This window comes from Macaca nemestrina, chromosome 2 (assembly GCF_043159975.1).
Source record: "Macaca nemestrina isolate mMacNem1 chromosome 2, mMacNem.hap1, whole genome shotgun sequence".
Taxonomy (NCBI): Eukaryota; Metazoa; Chordata; class Mammalia; order Primates; family Cercopithecidae; genus Macaca; species Macaca nemestrina.
In genome coordinates, this window is record NC_092126.1 from 26,135,328 (window position 1) to 26,144,887 (window position 9,560).

General features: G+C 37.8%; 1 protein-coding gene and 1 long non-coding RNA gene across 11 annotated transcripts in view; one reads left to right on the plus strand and one right to left on the minus strand.

Annotated features, from left to right (window-relative positions):
• Nucleotides 1-9,560, plus strand: part of LOC105488914 (zinc finger protein 385D) — a 988,258-nt gene that overhangs the window by 412,342 nt on the left and 566,356 nt on the right. The gene's annotated exons all lie outside the window — the stretch shown is intronic.
• The window catches only part of LOC139361858 (uncharacterized), a 157,575-nt gene that overhangs the window by 87,490 nt on the left and 60,525 nt on the right, over nucleotides 1-9,560 (minus strand). The window lies entirely within an intron of this gene.

Sequence of the window (9,560 nt, forward strand, 5' to 3'; positions counted from 1 at the left end):
TGTAATACTGATCTCATATAATGAGTTTGGAAGTATTCCCTCTCCCCTTTTCAGAATAGTTTGATTAAAATTGATATTGGTTCTTTTTCAAATCTTTGGTAAAATTCAGCAGTGAAGCCATTGGGTCCTAGCCTGTTCTTTGCTGGGAGACTTTCTTATTATGGCTTTGATCACATTACTTGTTATTCACTCATTCAGGTTTTGAATTTCTTTCCATTCAATCTTAGTAGATTGTGTGTCTAGGAATTTATCTATTTAAGTTTTCCAATTTATTGGCATATGGTTGCTCAGAGTGGCTTCTAATCATCCTTTTAATTTTTGTGGTATTAGTTGTAATGTCCCTTTTTCATCTCTAACATTGTTTATTTAGATCCTTTTTGTTTTTTTCTTAGTCTAGTTAAAGCTTATGAACTTTCTTTATAATTTCAAAGAAACGACTTTTCATTTTGTTCATCTTTTGTATTGTTTTAGCCTTTCAATTTCATTTGTTTCTGCTCTGATGTTTATTATTCCTGTTCTTGTAACTTGTAGTTGATTTTATTTGTCCTTGATTTTGTACTTCTCTAAAATATACCATTAGGTTGTTTATTTGAAGTTTTAACACTTTTTATATAGGCGCTTATGACTATAAACTTTGCTTTTAGTACTGCTTTTGCTGTGTCCTATAGGTTTTTGTATGTTGTATTTCCATTTTTATTTGTTTCAAGAACTTATTACATTTTCTTCTTAATTTTTTAATTGACCCACTGGTCATTCAGGACCATATTGTTTAATTTCCATGTATTTATATACTTTCCAAATGATTGCTAGCCTTATTCCATTGTAGTCAAATAAGATACTTGATATAATTTCTTTTTTTGAAATTTTTAAGACTTTTCTTTGTCCTATTATATGGTCTATCCTTGAGAATGATTCATATGCTGAGGGAAAGAATGTATATTCTGCAACCATTGGATGAAAATAATAAATATATATTAGGTCCATTTATACTTAGTGCAGATCAAGTTCAATTTTTCTTTGCTGATTTTCTTTCTAAATGATATTTCCATTCCTGAAAATGGATGTTGAAATCTCCAACAATTATTGTATTGGGATCTACCTCTCTTGATAACTCTGATAATATTTGCTTTATATATCTGGGTGTCCCAGTGTTGGGTGCATATATATTTACAGTTGTTATATCTCCTTGTTGAATTGACCCCTTTATCATTATATATAGTGACTTTCTCTGTCTCATAGTTTTTGTTTTTAAACTATTTTGTCTAATATAAGCATAGTCACTTCTGCTCTTTTTTGGCTTCCAGTGGCATGAAATATCTTTTTCCATCCCTTTATTTTCAGTTTATATGTATCTTTATAGGTGAAGTGTGTTTCTTGTAGGCATCAGATTATTGGGTCTTGTTTTTCTATCCATTCCTCTAGTCTGTGTCTTTTGATTTGAGAGTTTAGTCTGTTTATATTAAATGCTATTATTGATAAGTAAAGACTTACTCTTGCAATTTTTTCTTTTTTTTTTTTTGGCCTTCTCTTTCTTCCCTCTTTCCTTTTTGTCTTCCTTTTAGTGAAGGTGATTTTCTCTAGTGGTACATTTTCATCTTTTATTTTTATTCTTGTGTATCCATTATGTTTTTTGATTTGAAGTTACCATGAAACTTTCAGGTAATATCTTATAACCCATGATTTTAAACTGATGACAACTTAACATTTATTGCATAAACAAACAAAAATCAAGCAAGTAAATTGAAAACTAATAAAAAACCCACACTTTAACTTCATCATTCTACTTTTAAACTTTCTGTTTTTTCCATTTATTTGTTATGCTATGGCTTAAGCTGTTGTAGTTATTATTTTTGCTAGGTTCATCTTTTAGTCTTTCTATTCTGGGTACGAGTAGTTTATACACCACAATTATATAACAAATGTTTGTTATAATATTGTTTTTTCTATGCACTTACCATTGCAAGTGAGTTTTGTACATTCACATGATTTCCTATTACTAATGTCTTTTTCTTTCAAACTGAAGAGCTCCCTTTAGTATTTCTTGTAGGACAGGTCTGGTGTTGATGAAATCCCTCAGCTTTTGATTGTGTGGAAAATGATTTCTTTCTCCTTTGTGTTTGAAGAACATTTTTACTGGATACATTATTCTAAGATGAAAGGTGTTTTGTTGTTGTTGTTGTTGTTCTGCACTTTAAATATGTCCTGACACTCTCTCCTGGCCTATAAGGTTTTCACTGGAAATTCTGCTGCCAGACTTATTGAAGCTCCATTGCATGTTGTTTATTTTCTCTTGCTCCTTGTAGGATCCTTTCTTTATATTTATCTTTAGGAGTTTGATTATTAAATGCCTTGAGGTAGTCTTCTTTGGGTTAAATCTTCTTGGTGTTCTATAAACTTCTTGTACTTAGATATTGATGTCTTTCTCTAGGTTTGGAAAGTTCTTCGTTATGTTTTTGAATAATCTTTCTACCTCAATTTCTCTCTCTCTCTCTCTCTCTCTCTCTCTCTCTCTCTCTCTCTGTCTACTCTTTAAGGCCAATAACTCCTAGATTTGGCCCTTTGAGGCTGTTTTCTGGGTTTTCCAGGCATGTTTCGTTGTTTTTCATTCTTTTTTCTTTTGTGTCTTTTTACTGTATATTTTCAAAAAGCCTGTATTCAAGCTCACTATTTATTTCTTTTGCTTGATCAATTCTGCTAAGAGACCCTAATGCATTTTACAGTATGTCAATTGCATTTTCTGCTTGATTATTTTAAATTACTTTAATCTATTTGTTAAGTTTATCTAATAGGATTCTGAATTCCTTCTCTGAATTATCTTAAATTTCTTTGAGTTTCCTCAAAACAGCTATTTTGAATTATTAGTCACATATATCTGTGTCTCTGGGTTTGGTCACTCATGCCTATTTAGTTCATTTGGTGAAGTCATGTTTTCCTGGATGATTTTAATGCTTGTCAATGTTATTGGTGTCAGAGCATTGAAGAATTATATATTTATTCTTACCTTCATAGTTCAGCTTATTTGTACCTGTCCTTCTTGGGAAGCATTTCCAAGTATTCAGATGGTCTTGGGTGCTGTAATGTAAATCTTTCATCACTGCAGCTGTATTTAGGGGACACTCAAGCTCAATAACACAGTAGCTCTTGCAGATGTGTAGAGGTACTGGCTCAGTGGTCTTGTGTAAAATCTGGAATAGTTCCCTGGAATATGAGGCAGAGACTCTTGTTCTGCTCCCTTACTTTCACCCAAACAAGTGGAGTTTCTATTCCTTTCTGAGCTGTCTGGAGCTGAGACAGGGGTGACACAGGTACCCCTGAAGCCACCACCACCACTGGAACTATGCTGAGTCAGACCCAAAACCAGCATAGCATTGAGTCCTGCCCAAGGCCTGTGGTGACTACTGCCTGGCTACTGCCTATGTTCACTCAAAGCCCAAGGACCCTACAATAAGCAGATAGTGAATCCAGCCAGCTTTGTTTCCTTCTCTTCAGGATGATGAGTTTCCCTGGCACCAGGCCGGTCCAAAGATGTCATCCGGGAGCAGGGCCTGGAGTCAAGTACCTTGGGTTTTAATTAGTCCATTTGCATACTGCTACAAAGAACTGCCCAAGCCTGGGTAATTTATAAAGGAAAGAGATTTAATTGACTCATAGTTCAGCACAGCTGAAGATGAAGAGAAAGGTAGGACCTCCCTCTCAAGGTGGCAGGAAGAAAAAGTGCCAAGTAAAGCGGAAAGAGCCCCTTATAAAACCATCAGATCTTGTGAGAACTCACTACCATGAGAAAGGAATGGGGGGAACTGCCCCCATGACTCCATTACCTCCACCTGGTCTTTCCCTTAACAAGTGGGGATTATGGGGATTACAATTCAAGATGAGATTTTAGTGGGGACACAGCCTAAATCAGGTATCTACTTGGTACTTCATTCTACTGTGGCTAAGCTGCCACCCAAATCACAAGAAAAAGTTCTTACCACTATTTCCTCCCCTTTTCACAAGCAGAGGAGTCTCTCCCTATGGCCACCACTACTATGGGCCCATGGAGATAACTGCTGGCTATCACTGATATTCACTCAAGACCCAAGGGCTCTTCAGTCAGCTTTTAGTGAAAGCTGCCAGATCTGTATCTCTCCTTTCAGGAGAGTGGGTTCCCCTCTGGCCCAAGCCAAGTCCAGCAACACCATCAAGCACCATGGCCAGGAATCAGAGACCCCAGTAAACACTCGGTACTCTACCCCACTGTGGCCCAGCTGGTATACAAGCTGTGAGGCAAAGTCCTCTTTAGTTTTTATCTCCTTTCCTTAAGCAAAGGGAGTCTTTCCGTTTAGCTAACATAGCTTGAAATGTGCTGGGTCACACCTAAAGCAAGCATAGCTCTCAGTTTCACCCAAGGTCCACAGCAAGTACTGCCTGGCTGCCGTTGCTGATTATTTAGGGCCCAAGAGCTCTTTAATCATTATGAATGATGCTAGGACTTGGCCCTTTGCTTCAAGACAGTGGGTTCCTTTCTGGTCCAGAGTGTGTCTAGAAATATAACATAACAGTTAGGGCCTGAAATGGGTATTGAAGATGCAAGACAAAGTCCTCTTTACTCTCTCCACTCCTCACGCAGAAGGAATGGGGTTCTAGGACCTGCGAGTTCTTCTACCTGGGGCTGGGGGAGGGATGGCTCAAGTACTCCCTTGGCTTCCTACGCTGGTGTCTCACTAGCTCATGTGTATCTCAAGTCCACTGACTCTGAACACAGCACAGCACCTGGACTTGCCCAGGAATTGGAGTCCTTGTGGCCTAGACTGCCTTTTAAGTTTATTTAGAACCCCAGAGCCTTTTAGCCCATGGTGGAGGGTCTTGCTAAAATTCATATTCAGACTGCTGAGATGGTTAATTTTCCTCTGGCTATGGCTGGTCTAAATGCTCCCTCCGTGGTGGCATTGGCTGTGTTCTACCCGATGTTGCTTTCCGCTTTGACTGGGCAGCACTGAGTTGCAATGCGACGTCCCACAATTGCTTCCCTCTCCCTCCCTCAAGCACATAGATGCTCTCTCTGCACCATACACCCACAGCTGGGGGGTAAGGAAGGGGTGGTGTAAGCAATTGAAGACTTTCTTTCCTACCTACTTCAGTGTCTCTTTCCTTAAATGATGTTAAAGCTACCCACTTTAGTGTCTCTTTCCTTGCATGATGTTAAGACCAGATACTGTGATTGCTCACCTGATTTTTGGTTCTTATGATGGTGTTTTTGTGTGGATAGTTGATCAATTTGGTGCTCCTGTATAGGGGATAATCACGGGAGGCTTCTGTTCAACCATCGTACTACACCTTCCTCCCAATGTCTTTTTGGAACCTCATTTGCCATTGGAATTTTGGTCACTTAAGTCCTAAATGCCTTGGCAGTTCAGAACTCCAATTGTTGTTTCCCTAGCCCTGTGAAATCATTGAAAGTTCTTCTGTGTGTTGGGAGTCTTAAGAGCCCCTCTAACTACCTTAGTCATATCTTGTCATATGTCAGAAATCAGTAAGTGACCCAAGGAAGAAGCCAATGGACAGAAAATGTAGCTCTCCTCCATAAGCTTTCCTTCTCTCTAGGAACTGGCCCTTTAGGACCAGCTGCTTTAGCAGCTCTCTAGTGATTTGACATCCGTTGTTTAAAATTTCATCAAGATATTTAATTCTTAACAGGATTATTGTTCTGCCATAAAATAATCCAAAATACCTGGAAGTAGAAGTTCCAGACTTGAATTTTTATTTATTCAATTTTTTAAAATAAATGCTTAAGTGGCATTAGGATAAAGCTGCTGCCAACATATAAGACAGTAAATTTGGGGGGAAAAATTATCTTGATTATCAAATTTTAAGAAATTTGAGGAGATAAGACCAGAAATCATTTACTTCCCCAGGACTGAAATAAATAAAAAGAGACTAAACAGTGCTAAAGCTAAACAAATGCTTCAAATAATGACCATTACATCACATCTAGATTATGTATTTTACAATACCCACTTTTCACAAGTTAAAGGTAAACACTTTCTTTGTAGATCAAACAATGTATGGAATTTTTCACTATTATTTTAAATAACAGTCTTTACAGATGTTAATTTATGTGTGTTCTTTTAGAATTTTTTTCGTATTTGTATGCTGTAACACACACAAAACTCATAAATCCACATGCATGTGCATGCAGACTTATTCTAAAAAATTAGAAGTAAATCTGCCAGGCCAGGGGCTGTGGCTCAAGCCGGTAAGCCCAGCACCATAATCCCTATAATCCCTTGGCCTCAGAGGCTGAGGTTGGCAGATCACTTGAGGCCAGGAGTTCGAAACCAGCCTGGCCAACATGGCAAAACTCCATCTCTATTAAAAATACAAAAAATAGCTGGGTGTACTGTTGGGAGCCTGTAATCCCAGCTATTCTGGAGGCTGAGGCAGGAGAATCAATTGAACCCAGGAGGCAGAGATTGCAGTGAACTAAGATTGTACCACTGGACTGCAGAGTATGACTCCGTCTCAACAAAACAAAACAAAAAAAGAAGTAAATCTGCTAATTGACACCAATAGGTTCACAATAGGTTTATATGGACACTACTAATAAATCAGGAAATGAATACGATGATCATTTCTGATTATAGAGCCTCTGCTGGATGTGATGAATCCAAACCAGTCCAAGAAATGTTAGGGTAATTAAAATGAAAGCCACAGTGGGGGCGCCCAAGATGACCGAATAGGAACAGCTCCAGCCTCCAGCTCCCAGCGTGAGCGACACAGAAGACGGGTGATTGCATTTTCAACTGAGGTACTGGGTTCATCTCACTGGGGCGTGTTGGACAGTCAGTGCTGGTCAGTGGGTGCAGCCCGACCAGTGAGAGCTGAAGCAGGGTGAGGCAGAGAAATGCAAATCAAAACCACAATGAGATACCATCTCACACCAGTTAGAATGGCAATCATTAAAAAGTCAGGAAACAACAGGTGCTAGAGAGGATGTGGAGAAATAGGAACACTTTTACACTGTTGGTGGGACTGTAAACTAGTCCAACCATTGTGGAAAACAGTGTGGCAATTCCTCAAGGATCTAGAACTAGAAATACCATTTGACCCAGCCATCCCATTACTGGGTATATACCCAAAGGATTATAAATCATGCTGCTATAAAGACACATGCACACGTATGTTTATTGCAGCACTATTCACAATAGCAAAGACTTGGAATCAACCCAAATGTCTATCAGTGACAGACTGGATTAAGAAAATGTGGCACATATACACCATGGAATACTATGCAGCCATCAAAAAGGATGAGTTTGTGTCCTTTGTAGGGACATGGATGCAGCTGGAAACCATCATTCTCAACAAACTATCACAAGAACAGAAAACTAAACACCGCATGTTCTCACTCATAGGTGGGAACTGAACAATGAGATCACTTGGACACAGGAAGGGGAACATCACACACTGGGGCCTATTGTGGGGAGGGGGTAGAGGGGAAGGATAGCATTAGGAGATATACCTAATGTAAATGATGAGTTAATGGGTGCAGCACACCAACATGGCACATGTATACATATATAACAAACCTGCACATTGTGCACATGTATCCTAGAACTTGAAGTATAATAATAAAAATAATAAATAAATAAATAGAAAGCAAGCCACAGATGCATCTTTACCAGCCTAAAGCTTCTCTTTCTCTCAGGTATGTTATGAAATGAAGGAAAAGTAGTTCCTTAGCTTTAAAATGTCTACATGCTTTTTAAAATTTACTACCAGTTCAGTTTGTTTTCCAAACAAAACACCAGCTTTAAAAGCTGTGTTTAAAAGATCTTAGGGTGTTAGGGGATGTTTTTCAGCTCATTCAAGCCTGTAACATCATTCTACCTGAAGTCCTATACTATAAATGATTGACTTCATCAAATCCATTGAGATAGAACTGCACTACTCAATATGGAGAACCTACAAAAATGTCTCTGTATCTATTGCTGAAATTCAAAATAAGATTTGTGAAATTTACTCTAGAGAGACAAGGAGTAAAGACATAGGAAACAAGAAAATGAATACTTGTAAACTTTTCAACTTTCCCTCAAAGTACATTTTCATTTTATATAATTTCAAACTTACAGAAAATTTACAAGAATAGTACAAAAACTCTTTTCTAGACTTCACCTGGATTCACTAATTTGCATCTTTCCCATTTGCTTTACTATCTCTTCTTCTTCCATTCCTTCCTCCCTTCTTTCTTCCATATTTTTGAGCTATTTAAGTGTTGTTGGAAATATTTTGCCCTTTTAACCCTAAATACTTCAGTGTGTCTTTTCTTAAAATAAGGATACCCTCTTACCACAGAAGTTATCAGCATCAGGACATCAGGAAATTTAATGTTGATATATTACCAAATCTGCAGTTTATATTCAAATTTGTCAATTGTCCTGGTAATGTCCTTTTTAGTTATTCCTCCCATGTCCAGAATCCAATCTAGACTCATATACTACATTTAGTTTCCATGTTATTTGAGTCTTTCATTGTGAAACAATTCTTCAGTCTTTCTTTATCTTTCTTGTTTGGACATCTGTGAAGAATACAAGCCGGTTATTCCCAAGGATGTTCCTCAATTTTTTTTCTGACATTAGATTTTTAAAATGTATATTTTTACTTAGCTACTTTCTGTATGCTCTGGCATGTTATGTCTAGGAAATATATCTGTCTTGCTTACTTGTGTTTCTCCATGATTAGTCCTGTGCCTAGGTACACAATAAGTACTCATTAATTGATTTTTGAATAGAAACATACCAATATGTGGCATTCATTTGATGCATATTATGTAATTTTTATTCCTTGCTAAAACTTCAAATCTAATTATCCTTCAGCCCATTTTTCAGATAAAGAAAGTTAGGGTCAGAGTCTATTAATTACCAAAGTTACATAAGACACTAATTTGCAGTAAGTACTAAGCTGCAAAGCTGTCCCTTCATCACAGATCTCTTCTCTTCATACTATGTTCACTTTGTGAAATTTTTCAATCTTCCAGGCATTGCACTTTCTGATTCTAGTGTCAACTTTAAAATCAACTATACTGCCAATTATTAAGATACAAATGTAACTGAATGGAATGACATAAACCTAAGGGCTAACGTATTTTTATCTGCTAAATACATGAATATATGCATCTTCCTACATTCAGTAGCTTCTGAGGATATTTCGCAGTCTCATATTGTTTGTCTCCAAATATAGTTTATAATAAGAATAGAAATTACCTTTGAACATATAACAAAGTATTATGTTACTTCAAGATCTGTGAAACTGGGCTGGGTGCAGTGGCTCATGCCTATAATCCCAGCACTTTGGGAGGCCAAGGCAGGTGGATCACCTGTGGTCAGGAGTTGGCAACCAGCCTGGCCAACATGGTGAAACCCTATTTCTACTAAAAGTACAAAAAAATTAGCTCAGCATGGTGGCAGGCACCTGTACTCAGGAGGCTGAGGCAGGAGAATTGCTTGAACCTGGGAGGCAGAGGTTGCAGTGAGCTGAGATTGCGCCACTGCATGCCAGCCTGGGGGACAGAGTGAGACTCTGTC